A 26471-nucleotide genomic window follows, 5' to 3' on the forward strand; every position below is an offset into this window, starting at 1 on the left:
TGGTCTCATATTTATTATACGTGTTCAACCAAAGTAGATGTCAGCGTAATATAATATTATTACCACGAATATGCAATCCAACAATTTATGGAAGTTTATATTTTAAGTACAAAATACACGATACGCCAACTATTAAAATGGTGCATTTTTGAAAAGTTTATTCCAACCAGTTCATTCAAGATACTTATTAAGAATTAATATAATAAATTTTATACGTAATTCGACGCGAATAAACCCGCGTAGAATGGAGAAATTCCACCTATTCTGTTCCCTGGCTGATATCCGAGTCTCCATCGCGCAATAAAAGAGCGGGAAAAGTTGATAAACAGGCGTGTGTGCGTCGCATTATCGAGCGATGTTTAATAATGGAAAAGCAAATACGGCCGTTCGTTGATCGAGGAGGGACGTTTATTGAATCGGGCCCGGCGACAGCGTTGCGTTAAGCGGGTCATCGATTATAAGTCAAAAGCGTCATCCATCAAACGACGCAACGTACATCACGCGTCTACACGAAGGGAGGGGAGACTCTAAATATGCAACGAACTGTGAACTTTTCTCCGCTCCGTGTAACAGTTTCCTTCGTTTCGCCGGGATTGCCGTGGCCCGTGCCTTTACACCTGGCTGCATGCGATCACAGCCTAGGATAATACTTGCCCGACCGGAAGTTATAGTTCACGGTAGCCTGCCTCGAAATCGTTCGTAACGAGACGCATTAAGGACGGGTAGCGCGTCTCATTTAAAAGAACTTTTTCTCTCTACTGAATCGAACTCGAACGATTTCGTTTATTACTTTTGCAACTTATTTTTTTCTAATTAATATCTTATCCGTGTTTGTATCGATATAAACGTGAGTGTAATGATAATGGGGAAAAAGCATTGAATTTGTTTAATATTTAAAATCCACCTTCACTTCGATAAAAATTTCGAGGTACACGTATAATTTTGTTCGTAAATCGTAATGTTGAATATTTGAAATAAATTTTGAATAGGAGTAAGAAATTTATGTAATTTGTTAAAGGAGCTTTAGAATTAATAATTAAATTATCTTTATTGTTTTTCAAAATATTTCTATAAATCAGTTACAAAATAATATCGTGCAAATTATTATATCATATAACTTTTAATATCTAACATTAAAAAGTACAATTAAGTCATTTTCTAATTACATTTTTCGTATAATAAACTATATGCTGAAAATCACAAGCTAAAATTATGAAGATCACCAAATTGTTCATCTTTCATTTTTAGATTTATCGTGACTAATCTTCGTAAAAAAAAAAAAAAAAAGTTCTATTTTTCGTTTGTAGAAAATCAATTACAAGGAAGAATAACACGAATGACGGTATCGAAATTCGTTAAAACGATTAAAATCGATGCAATAAACGGTGTAATGTTCATTGTATCCGTCATTCGGGCGATTTTTTCGCGCGAACAATAGTGGCGTGTATTTCGTATCAATGACACCGTGATACGTACGATGAATGGTGATAAAATTGCGTTGGTGTCTGCCGGCCACGTGGGAAATTCAGTTCGCGTCAGGCCACGCTTGTCACACGGTTGATGCTCCGATGTGTACGTACCTGGAACATATCATAATCCGTGAAACTTTTGAACACGTTTTATAGAAACGCGATATGTAATCAAAAATGTTTCGGTGAAAAAAAAATTCTTCGGCGAACAATAAAGATCATTCACAAAGTTGCGAGGAAATATGTGAAGATAATTTTCTTGGTTAAAATTTCTTATCTAGTATTTCGTAACTTTTGAGAAAAAAAAAAATTCTTTTTGTGTGTGCTATTCTTCTTAGGATAAATTACATTTTTACGACTTTGAAATTTTCGAACGAAAAATAAAGAAAGATCTCTTATTTACATGAAAAAATATTCGAGCAATAAAAAGTACAATGATTTTGATTTTTAATTGATTTTTTTATTTTAAAATTCAAGTATATTTTTTCGGCACATTTGAATATTTCAATTTGAAATTTTAAATATATATTTATATATGTGTTTACGTATATAAACTAAAAGCTTTACAATTTTAAATGTTTAAATTTTAAATTTCAAACATATATTTTAATTAAAAAGTATAAATGTTCGAATAATTCGATTTAAAACGTGAAATTAACATTTGTTTCTGCGAATAAAATTCTTTCGATTATTTAATGCTAATGTTTCAACTTTTTTTTATCATCCTGCAATCACATTGGAATCAATTGTTATTTAAATTTTATCTTTAAACGACGATATTTTATGGGGAATTAAATGTCGCAAAGATCGAAAATAATTAGGCGAATATCGAGGAAGATAACGTTTTATGCAGTGGAAGGAATCGAGAGAACGAGAAATATGAATATAAAAGTGTAATCGAGAAACATTGGTTCTTTTCACGTGGAATCCGATAACAGAAGAAGCGAACAATCTGCTTCCTTCTTTTCATCGTTCTTTCAACTCTCCACCATTGTGATACGAGGAATTATCTCACGTACGAAAATCCACCCTCGACAACAGTCTTTCTTCGAAATATTTTCGTGGAAAGATCGATCAACCATGTCCACTTTTCATCCTCTCTTCCATTCTTTTTCTTTTTCTTTTTCACTCTGCAATCTTTCAACATTGTCAACTGCAATGTCTTCTTCGTGCCAATGATTTTTAGCATCTTGAAAGTAGGAAAAGTATCGGTTTGAATCATCTAAGAGAAAAAAATACAGGATAAAAACTCGGATAGAAGAAAGAGATAAAAACATAAAATTGAAATTACCAAGTAATTAAAGACTATTTAATATAAAATTAAACATTTTTTTAATATTCAATCTTGTGCATTCAAAAGCTACTTCTTGTATTTATATCTATATTTTATTCATATATATAAAATTCTTTATTTATAACACTATTTTTGCATCATTTATTACTAATATTGTTACATATTATTTTTTTCTTAAACTTTAACATTTATTATCAAATTATTGATCATGATTTACAAAAACACAGAATAATTAAGGGCACAATATTTTGCTAATTTCACTTTCTTTTTTTTATAATATATTCGTTTTGCGATTTTATCTCATGTATTAAAAACCAGCTATTTCAATGGAATATTTCGTCCAGCAGTATATTAAATTTATAATATAATTAATACGAGAATATTTACAAAAAGATTCTTAAAACTTAAATTTTTATGAACGATTTTTCTGTAATAAACGAATTTAATTAATAGAGAATATGAAAAATAAGTAATACAAAGGAATAATAAATCATCGTTAAATTTAACGTACTATAATTCATTTCAACTTTAAACAAAAAATAAAGATTCTTTTCACGGTATATGAATTTATTTATTAAGCACTTTGATACCTATGTTGTCGTAATTTAATATATAAAAATCGCTATTTTTATCGCAAATATATCAATGGTAATATTAGTATCCAAATTTATTGAAATATCTTTTTCGATACACACGTAAGGATTATTAATGACAATTAGAAAGAATGTACGATATTCGCATTGTTTCTGATATAAAATTATTTTTGTAACATAAAAAAAAAAATTTTCCAAACTCTCGATTGATCAATTTATCTCTGTATTCCATCGTACGCATACAAGACTCGATAATGGTTCCGGAAAAAATCCATACAATATATTCATTCCGATCAAACTCCAATATTTTTTTCCTTTCAAAATAAATGGAACGCGTTTCATGGAAAAGATTTATAATACTAGAAGAAACTAGGAAAAAATTAAAGATTTCATCCTATTAAAATTATCTGTCTTAATAAAAGATTAATTAGTGAAATATCATTTTTTTTTCTTTTTTTGATTAAAGCGTATGAAACATAGGTAGTCATTGATAGACGTACACGCGCACTTGTTGCACGCATGAAAAGTTTCGATCCGTGGTCACCGCGATAAAAATAAGTTTTATACGCACGAAAGTGACTCGAGGGTGCGAGCGGGTAAAACCGGAAATAGCCGGCCGCCACCGCTTTCATTCGACCAAGAGGGGAAAAAAGGAGAAAAGAAAGGCGAGCGCTAAAAAAGGTGGATTATATCTCAATATTTCACTTATGCGCGTTATACAACTTTTCTCTCTCCTTCTCTCCCTTCTCCTCTCTCTCAGTATCTCTATCTCTTTTTTTTTCTTCAACGAACTGGCAAAAGAACACTCGAGGATAGTCGAGCAAGGATTTTTCTTTTTAAGCGAAGTTCGGGAAGGGAAAGTGAAAAGGAAAACGATTTTCCAAAAAAAAAAAAAAAAGAAATGAAAGAAAGAAGAAAAAAAAGGTACAAGCGTGGCGTCAGCTGGGAGAAGAGAAACTTGCGGAAAGTAATTAGAAGCCACCGTTCGAAGGAAACGAGAGTACGAAAAGTTTCGAAACCCCTGTTGGCCATGGCTAAACACAAAATGCAGTTTCGCACGAAGCCTTGCGTATTTTACACTCGAAAGAAAATTTGATCCTTCGAATATTGTTGTAGGATGTCTGGTGTTAAAAATCCAGAATATATTTATAGAATTGTTTGTAATATTTTTATTAGGGTTGACGAGCCATAATGTGGAACAGAAATCACGGCACAAGAAGTGACATCGAAATATCGATTTAACAAAGTCGTTCTTTGGACAAGGGGTGGAACAACTCTCTGTTCCTAGAACATTATATTAGTTATTGAATGAATTGGTATCGTACGAATAGTTGTAAATAAATTAATTATTGTGACTATTATATATAAAAATATGAAAAGAACACGTTATGAATGGATTTAATTGCTTCAAGTAACGACATGTATAAATACAAAATTCTTATTTATAGTTTTCTCTAAGAGAACAGGAAAATGAAAGAGAGAAGATGCTAATGTGGAAATTTGCTGATATGAAATTTTAATAAAAATAATATTTGTTCATAATTTGTTAATAATGTTATTTATTATCATTGAATGTTATCGTTTCTTTTTGAAATGTAATTATTGTCTATAATTATATTATAAAAGAAAGCTCATAATAATAGTCTTACATTCTCTCGGAAAATATTGTTTTATCGAAACAAATTTTATAACAATTATTATTATTATTATTATTTTAGAAAAATATTTATTAACAGATAATGAAAAAATATCTTGTTAAGTATACATCTTGGTTTTAAACATTTGAAAACTTATGATCAAGAAACATAACGAAAAAAATATTAATATCGAAACCATCGAAGCTGCCAATATCGATCAACTTTATATTCCTTGCTTTTGCAATTGTAAAAAGAAACGTACAGACACTTTCATCCAAAATTATTTTTACGATATATTTATCGATACCGTATAGATGGATAGTTTTAAAGTTAAGAATAATAGTCATTGGACTAATCGATAGTTGCAACAATGAGATAAATGTCATAATGTCTTCGTCGAAAAACACGTTTGACGTTTCATTTTGTTAAATGTCGAGCTGCAAACGAGATTTGCCTCGTTCGTTTTCACGTCACGTTCGATTCTCGGATAAGTAACGGAATTTCAGGAAATTTCTCTGGTCATGTATTGGATGTATTGGAAATATTCTTAAATACCGCTGCGAATTTTTACGCAAGAATTCTGTGTCACCTGTGCTTCATCGTTTAATTAAAAAGAGCGAATATTAATCGAGAATCTAAGAGTAATAATGGAACAAGTCTATTATTTCGTTTGCCTTTTCAATCGCAAAAATAAAATCTGTATATTGTTTATACGAGAGAATATGGCATTGCTCAGGGAAAAAGTAGTCGGATTTTTACGTTATATTTCTGCACAATATTTAATTCATTTAAATATCGTAGTCAAGATATATATTTTTTAAAAAAAATTATATATGCATATAAATATATGCAAATATACGAAAGTTAAAATAGTTGATAAAGGAATAAAAAAAATATGGTTGAATTGTAACTAATTTTACTAATCGTAAATAATTAATTAACATATAAATACAATATACGTGTATATAATAAAAATGTATTATTTCAAATGTACAATAATTATTAAAAATTAATTGAAATTTAAACAAATTTGCTAATTTCACTTCCATTTTTATGTACATGCGAATCAAATTCAACTGTTGTGTTACTTTGCACACGAAGAAGAAAACGATCAAGCGTGATTGAACAATTGTATCGAAAATTCTTCAACAAACAGGAATATAAAAAGGAAGCTAGTGATAGATTCAATTTTGAGAGAAAAATAAAACCAATTTACGGGGATAAAAATCGAACAAAAGAATAAAAGGAAATAAAGTAAAGAATCAACAAGGAGGACCAATGTAAAGAAAAAAAGAATGCAATGAAAATTAGAAATTCGATTTTACGAATTGTTTCGTAGCGGTTGAGGATTCATTATCCCGCAATCCGTGACGTGATTTAAATTAATTCTTCCCTAGTATCCCCTTTATCCCCGTCCTCGGCATTCCGTGAAAAGCTCGAGGTTAATCGAGGATAACGCAACAACGGCGTAATCGGCCTCGGCGAAAATTTATCGTCGATCCGATCGATCGAACGAAGAGAACGTCGACGGAAAGTACGGAAAAAAAAGAAAAACGAGGACGGATTGGAAGGAGGGTTGATCTGTCATCGATAATGCCGCTACGTGTCCGGAATGTGGAAACGATCGAAAGTACGCGCAGAGAGGTTTGGCTGGAAACGAGGAAAGAGTGAGCGACTGTTTGCACGCGTGCGACGCGTTCATTGAATATGCAGAAAGTGCGTGCTTCGTACGGAAACAAACGGTTCATCGAATTTGCACGTGGCTCGCCTGATACGAACTCGTGCAATCGCTCGATGCCCTCTTTCGTCTCGCCACGGAGTTTCGCAAAACTGTTTTCGCGCTAGAATTTTACACCAAGCTCGATAAATTTAATCGTCTTCGAAATTCCATTCGCGTTAATTATCGTTTAATTCTGAAATTAAAAATGACTTTTCTTATGGTGTGTAGTTCGCCTAGTGGATGAGAAATGTTTACGCGAATGAGAATTAAATTATCTGTCGCGTGGTAATACGAGATTACGCTCTGAATTAATTTTGTGTAGACAAATAGGAAAGAAAATTCGGTCGAATGTTTAATTTTAGAGAGCTTAATATATATAATTTAAAGTTCTTGGTGCGCTTCGATGTTGAAAGAACAATCTCTGAAGATTGTCGCCCTCTTTTTATCGCCTTACCTTGCTAATATCGAATCGGTGCTGAAGAATAAATCACGAAAAATTAAAATTATTAAAATCGATAGAGACTGGTTATAAAATACAGCGATGCAAAAATGAACAAAAAAATTTGAACCGAAATACATTCATTTATTAAATTTTAAATAGGCGATGATTAACTTTTATTTTCGAATTTTTGTTTATTTTTTTCAGGCGAATTCAATGCATCGAAAAGTAAGATTCCTTGCTATTTTTCGAAATGAAAGTCTTTTATTTTTTATTAAATATTTTTTTTTAATTTCTTATTGAATCTTTTCGCTATGGTGTTCGGGTATATTTACTGTAATTAGGTCTCGATGATCGATATCTAGCGATGAAAAACAATTGTTTACCTTAGAACAATGCTGTTTACCAGTTTTCCATATAGGCAGAGCAATGGATAATCACGAGCAATGTCGATGCATATTATACAAGATTTGGATAATAGCGAACAAAAGGCAATGCAGCTAGCAGCTAGCTCTGTAAAGCTTAAAATCTTAATTATCTAGTAGTTACTTTTATTGTTCGTAGCTTTTTTCTCTGCGTTGCCACAATTTTTCTTTTCGAAACGCAAGAATAATAAAGTATAGTAAAAAGAAAAATTATCCGAAAAGAAAATTTTATTAATTTTTCTACGTCTCGTTATATAATTTGACACGAAAATAAGAAACGATGGATTTTATTTTAAATACTTTGTTTAATACTTTTTGTTTGAAAAAATATACGATATAATATAAAATTACAAAACAAATAAAAATTAAAAATATTAATTGTAAATGATATAAGAGTAAATAACGAATATGCAAAAATATGTTGGATGAAAAATTAACTTCAGAATCGAATGATCTTTTGTCGATTAAATCTATTTATTTCGAAGATTTCATTAAGTTACAGTTATTCTATATATCGTATTATAATTTTATTTTTTTCCTTTTTTTTTTTTTTAGCAAATATAACATCTCCAAATATAAAGTTTAAAATTTACATAGATGAATAACTAGTAATAATTATTTTTTAAACGAAATTCACGTTTTCTATGTAAATTTAATCGTTTCGTCGAAGCTAAAAGGAACGTAAAAATAAATATTTCGAAAATATTATGCGTAAAACGAAGAGATTAAAAAATTCTTTAACATAAAAGTTTCTTAGATAAATTTTTCAAAAATTACAAGTTGAAATAAAAATTAATATTTTAAAATTAAAAAACTAATTTGAATAATATTAATCAATACTTACAATTCTCATTCAGTTTTAATTTTAGTAATAAATTTTCTCGCTAAATCAAATTCGAAACGTGTCAAATAACGATTTAATTGAATTTATAATTTTGAGCTCTGTTGTTTACTCGGAGAATACTCGGTTATTTAAATAATCGTTTAATTATTTTGAATTTTCTTAAAAATTTTTAAGAAACGATTGAAATAGAACTCTATAATAGAAATTGGAGATAATCCGTGAAAATTCTATTTCGAGGGATTTCTCGAATCAATAACAAATCAATAGAATTGTCAATGACATAAAGAAACGGAAATAATTTCGAACTAACAAATTTATAATCATTTACAATTCATTTTATCAAATGAACGTTTAGCATTTATGAAAAATTCTCTGTGGCCAACGATGAAAAATAAAACGAATTTATTATTTCCAGGACAATTACTTTCGATTCACAATTGCTTGCGTTTAATCGAAAATTTTTCATTCGAGATATTAACACCGTTGGCGTGATAACGATAATTCCGTAACACCACGATAGCGAATAAATCGCAACGATTAACAAGATTTTCGAATTTTATAAATATATCCGTCGAATCATTTCAATGGCCACTCGATCGGTTCTCTTACGATTAAAAAACATTCGCTCGTAGTGAAGTGTAGCGTGTAGCTCTCGAAACTGTCAAACGTCAATTATCATTCTCTGTCCACTCCGCATCGTGAAATTAAATTATCTTCACGGTGAATCGTTTAATCGCGTCATATTTTACCCATTGTAATCGAATCATTTCGAGATACACAACAAATGATATAATTGAAATGAAATCGGAACGATGCTTTTCACCAACCCGTTCTCGAATCCACCGAATAACCGATAGATTATTATAATTTAGAGGCGACAAAATTTCACAATCGGCAATCAAGAATTTTCACCTCGATAATGAACCATTCAAAAATTTTTCATATTTTTCGTGTCTATGGCGTTTATTAGTTAATTTTTATATTTAATTGTACGTATTGTTAAAATTCTTTTCTTTAAAATAACCACGAATATGATGATCGATGATATTTGTATGCAGATATTTCAAATAAATTCTCAATTAAATATCTTTTAAATTTTACTACAAAAATAAATAAAAATTGTAAGTGATTTTATTTTTTGGGACAGATTTTTATACCTATATCGTTTTTTGTTTAAAATTACTTTCGATAATTTCACAATTGAATTTGCAAATATTCGAATCTGTCCAAGCTATCAAAATGTTTCAAACATGTTTGTCTAGAAATATTTATATTATATTGGAAACCATTTGCAGATAATTACAAAGATTTTCAGACATTTGGAAACATTCAAACGCGTACAAAACTTGTACTCGGAAATTCTCAAAAATATTCAAAGATATCTTAGAATATATATAATATAAAAGTATTTGATGTTATTCAGAATTCACAATGCTTCTGACTCATGATCAGAATACGAATTTGGTTTGAATGAATTAGGTTTCGAGTTTTTGTTCGAAAATCCACGTCATCTTTTTCGACAATGTCAGCTATTCGAAGAAAAATATTCACCGTTCAAACGAGTGAGAAAAGCGACACAAGCTCAAATCGCATCAAACTCGCAGACATCGCGGAATTCAACGTGCGGTCTGCTTTGGAATTCTCCCTTTTGCGATAGCTAGAGCAACGCGTAGGAATTTATTAGCGCTCTCTCTCTTTCTCTCTCTTCCATATCTGCTTTCCCGCAAGCGCGAATAATCGTTTCTGTTACGATGATAATCCTTTAGCTCGCAGCAGAAATTTAATACCAATTAGCCGAGAGCTAATTTCCGGAAAAGTGTATCGGCTGATAAACCGGGGAAAGTTTGGTAGATCGTTCTGATGAATTTTTAAATGGATCGGCGAATTTGAATATGATTATGGTGGTAGTTCGAGACGGTTATCGGTTTTGGGTACGATAAGATGAATTTTTTATCTTTTTACGATGGGAGCGCTTGTTGCGTGAACTAATTTTGAACATTTTATTCGATAAAAAAAATACTTATTAAAAGAAAATATCCAAGGATCTAATAAATATATAATATTTAGAATACACAATATAGATTTCGAGAATCGTAGAATGAGAAATAATTCGAAACAAAGAAGGAATATTTACCGATGACAATTTTCCAAGCTTCACGTTACTCGTATTCTTTCACGTAAAATCTCTTTCATTCAAACGACGCTCCCTATTAAACTTTAATCACCGTCGCCGACAAGATAATCAGCGATCGTTCTTCCTCGAATCGTCGTTTAATTAAGATGCTCGGTTCGAATGGGACAAATGACAAATTTATCGGCGTGGCATCGACGAAAGGAATAATTAGTCCGAAATATGGGTGTTTGCAAACAGCGAAACACAGTGTACGCGAAGTTGGCCCCGGAACGTGTCCGCTTAGTAGATTCTAGACACGCGCTATTATCTCCGCCGGAAGCGGAAGTCCACTCGGCTGCTCACCCACCTGGTCTTTCCGTCCCGGCTCACGCGCTGTCATCCCGTATATCGGCTCCCTCTATCTGAATTAATTCACGTTTCTTCTTCGTTCCGTTTCTCCGATTCCACTAACCCCGTGATACTTGGCCGCTCGAAAGTAATACGTAATTTTGCAAGGAGGCACGTGCTGAAGAGGAATAATCCGATGCTCCTTCGAGTGGAAATAATTATGGAATAATTTTATTTCCTTTTTGAACAAAATCATATTATCGAAAATATTTTATTTTACGTTACTCGTAATTAATTATTAAGAAAATGATGATCGTTTTACTTCTACTCCTTTCGAGGAAGTATTCGATAATTATGGTATTTTTGTAGGATAAATAAAACAGAAGAGAATAGGAAAAGAACGTCTCGATATTGTTTTCGTGTGTGTGTTTGCGATCCGGATAAATAAATCATTACGTCGCGCTTGCGGTTGCTAGATAAAATTTATTACCCTTAATATATCGTACAACTCTGCTCTGAAGAGGATTCGATTTCATGTTCCTCGCGTAATCTGTCCTCCGACTTCTCTATCAGCTTTAAATGCTTGAAACTATTCTCATTCTCTATCGATCTCTTCTAATGATCGAAAATCCGTCGAGTTAGTTGTGGTTTGATTTAAAAGTTTGATTTATTTATTAATTTATAGACAATTTTGCATTGCAAAAATAAGACGATTTTATTCTACTTGATACAAATAAAGATAAATTATAATCTTTTGATACGTATATTTCGCAGAAATACACATACAGAGCGTTTCAAAAATGTGAAAACACCGATTAACCAAAGATTTCTAAAGTAATTTTCCTTTGCGAGGATTTTCGCTACGGTCTTTAACGAATTAACAAAAAACACTGAGCAATTACAGATGTGTAGATTAGTCAAGCCGCGACGATATGGGTATAGTGTTGGGTATATGTCGCTGGCTGCAACGAACAAATCTAACACGTATCTAAGAAAATCTATCGAATCTAACAAATATTTTTCCATCGAAAAATTATATCGAATTATGTCAGAAATGAACAAACTAGATAATTGTTATTATATATATGTTCATATATATATATAACATATATATGTATTATTATATATGTCGTTCAAGTAACGAATTTCTTTCTTTTGCATCTTTTTTCTCATCAAAGAGATGAAATTGATAAAGGAGAAAGATAACAAGGAAAAGTAAAGGAGGATAGTAAAGAAGGAGAAAAATGATAAAAATGAGAATGAAAGAAAAGGATGAGTGAAAAAACATCAAGAAAATGAGAATAACAAGGGAAGACAGCGAAGCAAAATAATGAAAAAACGAAAAGAGAATTTGATGTAAAAAGGAATGAAAGAAAAAACTGATAAAGAAATGAAGGAAATATTAAAAGAAATTAAAGGAGGAGAATAATAGCGAAGAAGAAGGATAACAAAAAATAATTTTCTTAATTTTCTTAAATTAAAAGAGGTAATTCGATAAAAAAAATTTTGTTATATTTCCTTCGACACATATCGACTTGTTCAACATTCGATCCTCGACACGTACCCAACACTCGTCGCGGTTTGATCTAATCTGCGCGGTTCGTTTGTTAGTTTTTTTTTTCGTTAACATCTCGTTAATAAAGCTGTAACAAAAGTTCTTGCAAAGGAAAATGTTACACGAAATTATCTCAAAAATTCAACATCGAAAAAATGTTCAGACGCTTATTAATAAATTAAAAGAATTTAAATAGAAATTTTTTATTTATCTCCTTTTTTACAATTAAAAATAATTTAACAAGTTAAAAATTATTTTTTGTTAACAAGACACATTTATGGCTTTTTCTCGCAAATTAAAAATACATTTTTCTTCGATTCATCTTACAGTGTTAATACAGTATAAATAGAAAAGTACAGCGTTGTAAAAATATAATAAATATAGTACAAAAAAAAAAAATAACTATATAAATATCCAAAATGAAAAATTCGTCGAACGTTCGAATATTTTTTCGATGCTAAATTTTATCATTATTTAAGCAACGTATACAAAAGAAATAAAATTCAGATTATTATTATTAAAACTACAAAAAAAGTTTTGATATATTAAAAGAAACTTATAATAATTCCTTGCACCCGAATATTGATTCAAGTTTTTTATTATATGTCTAATTTTTGCGATATAACCGCAGAAAGAAACTTAAACTCATTATTAAACAGAATGGAAATTAGAATTTAAGAGTATAACGGCAATCATTTCGTGATTGTTATGGTAGATTTAGCAAATGCGAATTCTATGTTCTCACAAATTCTCATCTAACCATCAATCCTTTGGTAGATCCTTCATCCCTAATAGCGAATATCCCTGTGTCTAAAGCACACTTCGCTATGCGAGTGGTTTTATTGATGAGCTCTCTGGCACAGGCAGGATGAACCGCGTATCCTTCAACTTCTCGTTTCTTCTCTTACACGATCCTTTACCCTGAACTGCATTCTACAACCAGAACATTCGGAACTTTAATCTTTGTTGTAATATTAAACGACGACTTGGAACAAGTTTTTCGTGACTGGGAGTGAAAATCATCTTTATTACTTAAATACTTATCGAATCGAAATGCCAATTTCTATTGAGTAACTATCCATCGAGTATTTATACTCGATACTACAAAAAAGGAATTTTTAAATTTTTTTTATAACGCACAGAAGATAAATTTCAATTTTCGATAATCTATTTTAAACTCTATTATTTTAAAAATACGAAACGAAGCAATAAATAAATCGATGTGTCACGAGAAATTACAAAACGAATTCGTTATTGATCTTTTTTGCTGGTAAATTTGTAAAATTATGTTTTGTTCCATTTTGCAAATTACGTCGGTAAATATACTGAAGTAATGGGTTATTCGCATATTGTTAATATTTACAAATGAAAATGCGAAATCATTAATACTTCTACAATCGTGTACATATTCGAACACATGTAAATTAGAGATCCATAAACTTAAAATACTAGAGTGCTGTTGTATTTTTATTTTTGTTTTTGCTATTATATTTTATATGAACAATAAATAACATCTAAACTCTTTTGATAATCCAAAAAAAATGTATATTTTAATTAAAAAAAAAAATCGTACTTGAAAATCGGCATCATCAAAATTCACTTTTGTTACAATTGCGAATTATTTGCTGAAAAGATCAATGAGTGATTTTTCCTGATATGCGATCACATGAACGAAAATATTATTCGTAAAAATATAAAAATTGCTATATCGATTAAAATTTATTTAATTAGTTATTAAACCAAACGAAATCGCTAAAGATGGATACGAGAAATTTTTTACGGATCCCTCTTCCAATTGATACTTTTGTATCGGAAAACTAATCGTTTTTGAAGGAAACAAAAAATTGACTATACTCTTTCTCGTCGAAGAATATAGCGCAGAAGAATAAGAAAGAAAAGCCATCTAGCACGAAAGATTAAGAAAATAGAAAGCAAATCAATTCTATTTACACGTTTAATACGAAGAAAAATAAAGATATCTATATAAACTTAGATACGAGATGATGACAATTGTGCCCACGAAACAAGTGAAATTCCCGTATCACCGATAAGAAATTATTCATCACAGATGCATCACCAACTCGAAGACAAAAATTGGCCCGTGACTCGTATCCAAGATACTATCTCCATCATGCAAGCGATTTCTCAATTCGTAGCGGAGGTGTATCCAGAGTCCAGGCATACACGTTTTTCGGTGATCGGTCACGTGCCTATATCCTGGCTGATACATAGACCGTGTCGGGAAATCGACATACGTATGTGTCGCTGACGACGTGATGCGCAGCAAGCGCGGCCATCGCCATTTCCACGAAGAACACGTTTCAATGCGGTTTGCATACGGGAACGATCTCGATTTTCAATGCAAAGATCGATCTTCTCCTCCCTCTCCCGCGTTGCCAAGTGATTTAATAATGAGCAATCCGATCAGGACCAAGACCAATGCATTTTACGATCGCTCGAGCGTGTACCGCTGACGTAGACGATGGCCGGATGTCCCTGATAGACGGACGTTTCCTTAGACTCGTATGGGGTCTTCGATTAATGCTCGAGATTAGGATTAGCTAATAAATAACCGTTTTTGGAGAACAAAAAGAGAACATTTGTTATAAATTTGAAAATGTGTGTTTCAATTATTTGTAGATACAGACGGTATAGTTTTTGATATTCCTAATCGGTCATAATTCAAACGATTCAAGCAATTTTTTAATACGAATCTGTCGTTATTTGAATATAGTCTAGAATGGTGTTTGTCAATTTTTTGAGAAATTGTTTCCTAGTCCGTTACAATTTAATTTATTCGGGCAATATTTGAATGAAAAATGTTTTAAAAATTCTAAATATTTAAAACACCAAACACTTTCGAAAGAAACACAGTAAAATATTCATTTTTTGGTTCATTTATTTATAGGGAAAGAAGTCTAAAATAGCGTCTTTTACTTTTTTGGAGAATTATTTTTTACTATACGACAATTAAAAAAAGTCAGGAAATTCTTAGTAAAAATTGTCAGTCTTTGAAATTCTATAAAACTAACGATAGAAATGGAATAGAATAATAATTTTGGTCTTATTTTAAAGAGAAAAAAATCCTAGAATAACGTATCATTTCAATTTTTTAGGAGATTGCGTCCTTGTTTGTTACAATTTAATTTATTCGGTCAATTTTTGAATATGAAATTGTAAATCTTTGAAATACTGTAATTTTCGAAGGAAATAGAGTAGAATATTCATTCCCGACTCGTTTTTTAGGGGAAAGAATATACAAAAGCGTAGCGTTTGTCAATTTTTTGTGGAATTGTTTCCTAGTCTGTAGCAATTTAATTTATTCAGGCAATTTTTGAATACAAAATTGTATATATTTAAAATACTGTAACTTTCGAAGGAAATATAATAGAATATTCATTCTTGGCTCGCTTTTTAAGGGAGAGAATGTAAAATAGCGTAGCGTTCGTCAATTTTTTGTGGAATTGTTTCCTAGTCTATTGCAATTTAATTTATTCAGGCAATTTTTGAATAGAAAATTGTCAGTTTTTGAAATAACTTTCGAAAGAATTACTGTGGAATATTCATTCTGGGCTGAAGCGAAACGATTCTAAATTATTTCATAATCTAACAATTTTAATATACATAAGTATATTAATCGATTACGAATTTCCAAGTTTTCTTACTGTATTACAATGTTATATAATATTTATATTTATTCGTCGTTTTCTCACTGAACAATTATTTATAATTTTATGAATTATTATCTAAATATCTATCATCGAAATGTAGATAGAAACGTATACGTTACATTTTTAAAAACGTGTAACTCGTGTTGCTGTCTCGTTAAGGAGAATTTTTACATCGCGGATAATTGCAATTCAGCCAGCAAACTGAAAATTGTATGATTCGCGATAGTTTCGAGTTCAACAAGCAGCAAAAGTTACAGAAACCATTGAACAACATCCCGGAATGGGGTCAATTTACTTTGATCATGCGTACGTGTGCATTAAGTAGTTTACTCGGGGAGATCTTGCTTTTCCTTCCAAAGACCAACTGCACCCTCAAGTTCGTGTAATCTTCCTATTCCTCCATTTCGACGTTTGTCCACGACCAACGTAGCAAATTACGCGTTTCTGCATATTTTATAACGAATTACCAAAACTTTGCTGTAAACTATATTAATTCGACTTGAATGAGAATTATATTTCAATAGATATTTGATACATCTTTGATAATAATATTCCAAAACTTTTAAATATCTCATTTCGATTGATATTGAAAAAATCTTCGAAAAAAAATTTGGAAAAAGAAATATGAATATTAGAAAATAATTAGGAAATCTTAGATTACATTAGAAAAACTTGAAATCGGAGACTATTATGGAGAATTAATAAAAGAATATTTGGTTTTAATATTTGATCATTTTAAATTTTATGATGTATGATGTATTTTTGAATTGATAAAAAATTATTATACATAAAATTGAAAGAATCGTAATTTCTACGATCGAAATTTTTAACGATTTTTATAATTTTGAAGAAGAAATATATGTCGAATTGTGTGAAAGAATGCCACGAAGAAAATTTGTAAAGATACGTATCGATAAAAATATTTCATTTGTAAATAAAATGAAAAATGAAGGAATAAATTCAATATTTTCGATTGAATTTACAACATTACATAATGGTGTATAATTTTATTATCGAAAGAAAATTTTAAATATTCTAAAAGAAATTTAAATGGAATAGAATGTAATTAATTTAATGCAATAATAAAGCATATTAGAATTGAATTATAAAATAATAGATCATATATAATATTCTAATACAATAAAAATTTTATTAAAATACTATAGAATACTATTAAACTATATTATAGAATATTTACAAAATAGCAAAAATAGCAAAAATATAGAATAATATTCAGTGGAAAAAAAGTATATATAAATCGACTGAGATGCGTTATTGATCCCAAAGTCAACTAGATATTAATATGAAATAATTTAAACTTTTTTCAATGTATAACGTTCGAAATGGTATATTTATATTCAATATGCAATATACATAAATTTTTTTGTAATTTTCTACGCGATTTTGTTTACAACCTTATTTTGAAAATATCAATCTACCCGTGTATATTGAACAGTGCAGAAACAAAAGGATTCAGCATCGAATATCCATATAATAATAGATAACAAAATCTTAAAATAACACGAACCATGTATATCATGATTATATAGGAAAATGGTCAATAATAATACCAATGGATTGTGCATTTCATAACAATACGTATACGAGAAACGGAAATTTATCGAAATACGTGTATTAAAAAAACAATAAAAAACAATAAAATACGAGCAAATATAATAAAAGTGAGAGTATAATAATAAAAGTAGAATACAAAAGTGAAAGAAAAAACGCATCCCGATTCATCGAGATATTAAACGAGCATAGAATAGAGATAAGAAAATAAAAAGAATTATTATTCTGTCAATCACCATTCGTTCCACAAGAATCTACAACTATTAGATCCGCATTCATATTCATGTCAATGCAAAAATCAGTTATTATACAGGTTATTCATCATCGATAGAATCTGTTCGTTTGTTTTTATTCGTATAATAAATACAAGAACAGAACTTATGAAAAATATAATGATAATAAACAAATAAAATCATTCGACTTCTCTCCAGCCGTTAATTGAACTCGCTCAAAACTCGATTGATTTCACTCCATGTTTCACAACGCGTAAAACTTTATCTGATTATTTAACGCTGTTGAACAAAGAGATCGAATATTATCGTTTTCGTCGAAGTCAATTTAAACTTTCTTTCAATTTAAACATCGTGCCAGTTTTGTCTTTCTACTCGTCATGCCTGAGAAGACAAAATTAGCTCGATTTAATCGAATACGAGAGAGAGAGAGAGAGGGGGGGGGAGTTCTCGAATTAAATTTCCTAAATATTAAACAATTTTAACAGGAATCGAGACAAGATTGACTTTGAACTCAATCATCGGGAAAGAGGGTTTCTTCGTCTTAACCCTTCGTCTTAAAGCGACAATTGAAATTTTTCATCGGGTCTCGTTTTATCCCTCTCTGCCGCCGAGACATTGGGAAAAGCTGTTCAAGTTCGCTAAGAGGTAATCGAGAACCTCGTCGAAAACGATCGTGATAATAGCGTAATCGTTTAAAGTTGGGAAATGGAAATTCCCGATCCCTTTGTTGTTCTTCAAATTTTGATGGAAACGTTAAACGAGACGATCGATGTTCGAGATGAAGGAAATTCTTTTTTTAAAAATCCTTGGCGCGTTTTGGAATTTGTCTCAATACGCTTGCTGTCGACGAAAGAGTATCGATTCTTCCTTCCACTTTTTATTAGCCATTATCATTTATCGTTACTTTTCTATTGATTTTTCTATTGACACGAATATGTTCGAATATGTTCGACACGAATATATGCAGATCCGATAATCGTAAATTCTTGTCGAACGAATGTGGTAATTCTAACTTTTCTCTACGTTCCTTTAATATCTCACTTTTATTATATTTGATATACGATATTCTCTTAAATTCTCATTTTCTCTAAAATCATAACCATTGGAAGTCGGAAACTTTATCCTCGAAATCTTTATCACCGTCTTGAAGGAGAATTTCGAGGCCATTCCGATTTCCATATCATCGTTTCCTCATTCTCCAACAGAAATTCTTGAAAAAGAGTAAGATGCTTTCGCGGCGAGCGTAGGCCGGATCTATTCGAAAACAAGGTCGTCCAATGTACGAGGGAGGACCTCGCGTGCGAGCTTCGATTGATCGTCATCATTTTCGAGTTTCCGTGTCCAACGACAGTATCACGTTCGCCATTCCACTTAAATGGAACGGGTTGAATACGTTAAAAGCGAAGAGATGGGAGAATGTGTAGGGGTCGTTGGTCCTCTCCTTTTTCGAGAGTCTCTCCATCTCTCTCTCTTTCTCTCTATCTGTTCCGTAAATCGACCAGTTACCAGCTAATTATTCTCCGCATTATCATGTGCATTTTACCAGCTGGTTGGTGAATGATTCATAGGCATCTTCGATGGGCTGATGAGGGGGGTTGTAAAGCTCCTTGGATCGTATCCATCGTCGTTTCGTGTTCGACGATGAATTATGTAAATAGATGGACGGGGGACATAAACTACCCCCCGCGGCAGATATTCCGTGTCCTGGTAATGGGTTGAATAAATGTTTTGGAAATAAATTTACTAGGTGAACTCCTCTCTAGGATTAATAATTGAATATCTCGAATATTTCGTGCACAAAATCCGTCCGGTGATGCAATTTTACGAGGAAGGAGAGGGACGAACGAGTCGTTTTGGAAACGTGAAATGTTTGTTCAAGAGTTATTTGCATATTGTATTCGAATATTCGATTATGCGGAATAAGATTAGAATTTTTCGAAATTTGAAAATGGAGACACTTGATTACTTTGTTGAAAAGAAAAATAACGAATATTTTAATTGAAATCTAAGAAAAAGTTGAATTATCGACGTGTTATAAAAATAGAGCTGATACAAAGTTTTTTTCAATAAAAATTATAGAACGTCTCTAATTCTTACACTTTCAAGACATAAGATGTCTCTGCACAATTTTTAACCATCGTGCAAGTTTCTTTTCCAATCGTCTAATTATCGAAGATTTAGAGATTCTTTGAAATTTTTGATTATTCGCTTCGAAATAATCGATCAACAAGTTGATGTAAATACGATGATAGAGATATTAAAAAGAAAGGAAATTTTGATAGATAAAGAATCGTTGGATCTTGATTGAACTTTCGACTTTTGTTTGCATTTTGATCCCGCTGAATTAGCCTTTATATACACATAAATTTACATATATATACATTTGGAATAATACACTCATCGTGTAAACGAAAGAACTTCGCAAGACTATTCCCTGTTAATTATCGAATAGTTACGAGATGATGTCTGCGTTCACGGATAATTCGGCGGCTAAACTCGCAAGAAATTGCCACAAAGGGCTCTAAAATTCTGATTAAACTGGGATCTTGTAAACTCAACGACGAAACTGTCATTTCAGAACTTGGCAATGCGAGACTTTCGGCTAAAGAGGCTTCGGTTCTCCTGGGAACTCGTACGATCAAAGCGATCTCGAGGATTTCGAGTCTTGTAATCCGGTGGTGAAAATTCTTTGGTTAAGTAGATAATTTACTTAGTTATTAACGTGATACGTAGGAACTGTTATAATAAAATTAATAAAGTTGAATAAACGTTTCGTTAATTTACTAATTTGCATATTATTTCTGAATAATGCGTTCTAGAGAATATATGAATCGAGTCGATACGGAATTTCGTGTTAAAAAAATCCGTGATCGACCGAATTCTCGTTAATTACGAGATAAATAATCGACGAATTTCTTCCGGTTAAAACGGAAGAATGCGCGGAATCGTTTACAAATTTATGAAATTCTCGTTTAATTTTATTTCGTTAATGTTTGCGCAGATAAGTAATCGAGTGAAATTTTTCAAATTGATTTGCGATTAATTGAACGAAAATTTTAAAATAAAAATTTACGTACAATTAATCGCAAATCAATTTTAAAATAAAAATTTACGTACAAATTTCTGAAGAAAACAATTTTTCATTATCGTAAATACATAAAGTATAAATTTCAAATTACAATTTACAATTTTAAGTGAATGATAAATGATACATAGTAAAAACTATACATTACTAGTAATAATTTTTTATAATGTAACAAGTAATAGAATAATTTAATTACAATGATTACACGTAAATATAAGATTTATGTAAATTCAATCATCTTGCAATCCATCCTAGAAGCAAATAAATTTCGCGCACATAGAAATAGAAATAAATTGAATCTTTGTATGCAAACTGTAATAAATTTGAAATACAGTTTTTCGAATAAAAATAATAACTCGAAACCGCGCTAGTATTTTTAATTCGCGAATGTGTGTCACGAATGAAAAATTGGATAGACGAGAAGAATCCTTCGCCTGTTAAATATGCAAATCTTGTTGACGGATTCGAATATGAATTAATTAGATGGCCGCGTAACCTTTTCGCCGGAATGCAGCAATTTAAGTGCAACGGTGCGTTCATTAGCATGAAGAATTTAATACACGGGCCGAATGCAGCCAGTAGTGCACACAAAGAGAGAACGTCGTCTCTCGTAAACCCCAGTAGAACGTGTGCGTTACGCGCACTTGAGGACAATTAAAAATGTATTAATTCTTTGCTGACTGTTACAAACGGACGGTGCAGAAAGAGAAAAAGAAGGAGAGAGAGAGAGAGAGATTCGTGAGAAAGCGTTATCTCTCTTGGCAGTAGGGGAAATGGACGAAATTCTGCAGAATTTCAAGTTGGTTGACGTTCGAGTGGTTTAGGCGGATATACTTCTGTTCGGATATCTTCAAATATTCATTGTTTTTGCTCGAAAATCGAGAACGGTGTCAATTAATATTAAAGTATTTTATATATTTTATGAGAAGAAAAAGAAGGATAGGACGATATTTATCGATACACTTAAAATTATCAAGTATTTTTTTTTTTGGTAATATCTTTCCATGAGTGAAAAATCAATAAAAATGAGAAACCTATTCTCTTAAAATGCTTCTTCATTTGTTTTAATAAAATTTCCATTTCAGATGTCTAAAGAAAATAAATAGATTGTGAATCTTTATGTGGCTAAAACAAGTTCAAATATTCGATTAATATATAGAAAATATTATCAATTTAACCAAAATATTATAAAATATTATAAAAATTTTTAATTTTTTCATATCCGGATTATTTTTATAATATTTTCTATAGTATTTTGATAAAATAAAATAGAAACAATTTCGAATTATCAAATTAAAAAATGGAATTAAATCTGTTCGTTTTATATTCGAATTTCTCATTAAAATTTTAAAAATTCTACTAAAAATATTCGATTCGATTAAATTAAAATTTAACTAAAATAAAATCCGCGAATACAAGATGTACATCTTCAAAATAAAATAGATAAAATAAATATTTTTTAACAGCTCATTTACCTGAGACTTACTCTTTACCGTTTCATTTTATGATATATTTTAAAAACTTATTTCATCATGAACGAAAGCTCACTTTGTAGCGAAAAATTCAAAGAATTGTTTATAATTTTCAAAACTAACTCTAAATAAAAAACTTATATAGAAAAAGTAATTCGATTTGATTGATTTTCAAATTAAAAATTAAAAGAATATTTTTTTTAAATAAATTCGAAAATGCCTGATTTTACATTATTCATAGTCATCTCAAAATATACGTAAATTTAAAAATAATTCTTGATTTTGAAATGAAAAAATGATCGATTTGGGGTAGAATGATGAGCGAAAGAAAACTAATGATTGATTTCTACAAATATTAAATAAATTAACTATTTTCTACCTTTCCAATTCTAATTCTAAATTTCACCGATCCATTACAATTGTTTAAATATACAAAGAAAAATTTACGTGAATTTAATCTTTTTTCGTAAACCAAAAAGAATATTATTAACGTTGATTAAACATGAATTTCAAGAATTTAGGAACAAAGTTGCAGAAAACAAATTCCTTATATATAAAATCAATACTTTTCCCAAAAGTCGATAAATACACGAAGGCACGATATCCGAGAACAAAACCCAAATGAGGTGCAAAAAAACGAGGAAAGTTGGTCGATACGGAATTTCTTCTTCGAAACGAGTTCGAGGAAACGTAATCTCGAATCCGAATTTTATGCCAGTCTCCGCACGGTTAACCCCAGTTTTCCTGAGACGCAACGCTCCGTTAAGATATTTCCGTCTCATCTGTGAGAGAAACTGCAGAAACCATGCTGCGGCAATCGATACTATGGTTTAACATTTCATGGAAATACGTACCTTCAGTCGACGGAGACAGGATGTCTCTCGCATCTCCGAAATTTCTCTTTAATTGTCTTCTATCTCTGTGTGAATCTTGGCTAAATATCTAGGTTGTCGCGTGTTCCAGCACGAAAATTGTCACGAAAATTGTCGGTGATATTGACACTGGTTACGCTGACATGTGACCATCTTCATGCGGTACCCGTCCCCTTGCGGATACGCGACGACAGATACTTAATGGGTTAGATGGTCGAATGGAAGATTGGACGAAGGAAAAATTGGAAATTTAAGACGAAGATTTTTGTTCGTTGAAAATTCACTTTATCATCTTTCCTCTTACATTTTATTAAAATCATAATATTTTTTTTTTCATTTATCAGTATTCTCTTTACACGGTATAAATTAAATGTACGTAGAAAAATATATTTTCAGGAAATTGGTAGCAAGCTATGATAATTTTTCTGCAACTTTCCTGGAATAGTTAGCATTCACGTCGGCGCGTTGCTACTCGCGTACGAAATAATTCAAGCTGAATTCTGAATAAACATTAGAATTCTGCCTGGAACTGCGCGTCAAAGAGAAGAGCGTAAATAAAACTGGCCGCTCCGTATAATTCTTGAACGTAAGGGAATTCGTGGTTGGTTCATTCACGCCGTTCGAGCTACGCTATATACTTATTACGAGGTTACAAAACATTCAAATCTCATTTCCTCGTACGCGTTGGCAATGTACAAGCCATCGTGAAATATTCTTTCCATTTATCCGAGACGTGTATCCACTCTGTTTATTAGATACGCGCCGGCCAATGATTAAATCGGGTTGCACGAGAGAAACTCTCCAATTTCTCGAGATTATTCGATCAATGGAGATGTATTTTCAAGTAAAAAGAAATATTAAATAAATACCATTTCGAAAAAGAATATCGAATCGAATATCTGTATTTTTAATATTTATAGCATTTATTAGCATTTCCATGTCCACGCAAAGGTCATCTATGCGTCGCTTTCCGCCTCTCATTTTGCCAAGTTAATTATTTCTAGGCGCGACCACGTTTCACGCGCATGCGCGCATTTGTCTTAATTAAACCGTGCCAAGAAGACCTCTGAAAATTTACCTACACGGAATGAAACCATTCCATCTAATCCACCTAACTTTACACGCTGATTCGAAACATATTATAAGTATACGTGAGACTTGATTTCGTGTAAGCTTTTATTAGTTGGAAAAAATGATATAAGAAACCGTGTGAAATTGCGATACGTATGATTAAAGCGAAAGATTTCACGGTGTGAATGACTCGACAAAGTGGGGTTGGGTATAGCGGTAGAGCTGATTTTGCAGTTCCAAGTAAAAGTATATTGTGGCAGACGGCGTGGAGCATTCGCAGCGACGCTTTGAATCATCAAAATGCACAGTGGGGCTTCGAAAATGTGCTAAAATCATATATTTACCTCTTGTTTTCTTCGTTTTACACAAGTTAGTTTGTCTCAAGCTTTTGATGCAGAACAATCGAAACAAAAATATTAGAATTTTAATTTCAATACAAATCCGAATTTTCTGATTAATTAAAAAGATATTTCAATCACTTTTTAAAAAATATTCGAAAAACTGTTCGAAATCGTGTTGCATATGAGTATATTTGTTATATATTTGCACAAAAATCACAAAAAAGATATTATAAATTATAATATATATATATATCAACACATTTAAATGCAAGAAATTTAACAAATATCGAATTTAATTAAAGATGAAATATATTTCATTATAACTCGAAGAAGTTTGGATATTTTTTAAATATGATTTTATATTGCGTTTCCAAAACAACTGCCTTGCAACGTAGTAGGACGTAAAGCGCAAGAATAAACAGAGAGCCTATTCAATATATTCAACGAGAACAAACTGAAATTATCGTGGATGGATGTTAACTTTTGCCTATTTAATATATCGAAAACCTTATTTCGTATTCAATGTGTCAAACTGCTTACCTCGAGCCCTTGCCACGCGCCGACATGCTTACTACGTGTCGAGATTTGAAAAAAGGACCATTTCGTTGAATTATTTACCTCTCTATTGACTGGTGGTGAATTTCTGACGAATTGATTATATCTTTCGTTCGTACGTTTTGTTACGTAATTCGATAGTTTTTAGATCAATTGAACAAAAATTTCTCGAAGCATTTTATCTAGTTTCCTTTCTGAGAATTAATTTTTAAATCTAACTATCCAAAAACTACTTAATGCAAAAATAATGTTTAAAAGAAGAGATATGATTTGAAAAGCGTGAAATTGTGAGAAAATTATATATAATAAAATATTAATTTTTGATTTGAAAATATCGATCGAGCCTTTTTTTTCTTGCAAAAGAATGATAAATATAAGAATCTAGACAAATTACGCGTGAAATTCGTTATATTTATCACGCGATTTAAAATTTTAATCGAAAGTTTCGTCGATTACATATTCGTCCCATGTTCGATCTATCGTCGACGCAATCGAAGAATTCGCCGATTCTCCTTGAATCACTCTCGTTTCCAATTCTGTCGACGTTCCATTTCTCTGTATTACACTTTCAATCAATTCGTATCGAATAAGTTGCATCGCCTTCGTTTTCGAGTCACAATTACACGCGCGAATCCGAATTTGCAGAGAATCCCTTTTCGCTGCAAGAAGAAGAAGAAGAAGAAGAAACTCGAAGCAATCACTGTTTCGAAACGATTCAAAAGTGATATCAATCTGTGCGTCGTTCTCGCGAGAAACGCACGAAGGATTCCCAGGGCTGAAAGCAGTTCGCTTTCAACTCTGGAGACAGTCGAAACGGACGACGTCGATAAATTACAGTTTCAATTTCGTACAAACGAAAGCTGCTACATACTTTCCATGAATATGTGTTGGTGGAGGGAACTTACCGGTTCATTACACCGATGTACATTTCAATTACACGGCTCGTGGCCTGATGAAACGGAGCGTTCCAGCGCCACTGAATTCGGCTAAACTGATGCTCGATCTGAAGATCGTCAGATTACATTCGTGACTATGTATCCTGAACTAGAAATAAAGATTCTCCTTTTTTAATTATCTTCATATTTTACGAAAGAAATTCGAAAGTTTATCATATATTATCATTTTGTAAAGTATATTTTTGCTTATAATCATATTCTTGGTA

At 31.3% G+C, this 26471-nt stretch overlaps 1 long non-coding RNA gene across 1 annotated transcript in view; it reads right to left on the reverse strand.

The window, feature by feature from the left end:
• Positions 1 to 1029: 1029 nt before the first annotated feature.
• Positions 1030 to 26471, reverse strand: part of LOC133667186 (uncharacterized) — a 191967-nt gene continuing 166525 nt past the window's right edge. The window contains exon 2 of the long non-coding RNA XR_009832435.1: positions 1030 to 1580. This is a non-coding gene — a long non-coding RNA (uncharacterized LOC133667186). The remainder of the gene's footprint in view (positions 1581 to 26471) is intronic.

This window comes from Apis cerana, linkage group LG13 (genome assembly GCF_029169275.1).
Source record: "Apis cerana isolate GH-2021 linkage group LG13, AcerK_1.0, whole genome shotgun sequence".
NCBI lineage: Eukaryota > Metazoa > Arthropoda > Insecta > Hymenoptera > Apidae > Apis > Apis cerana.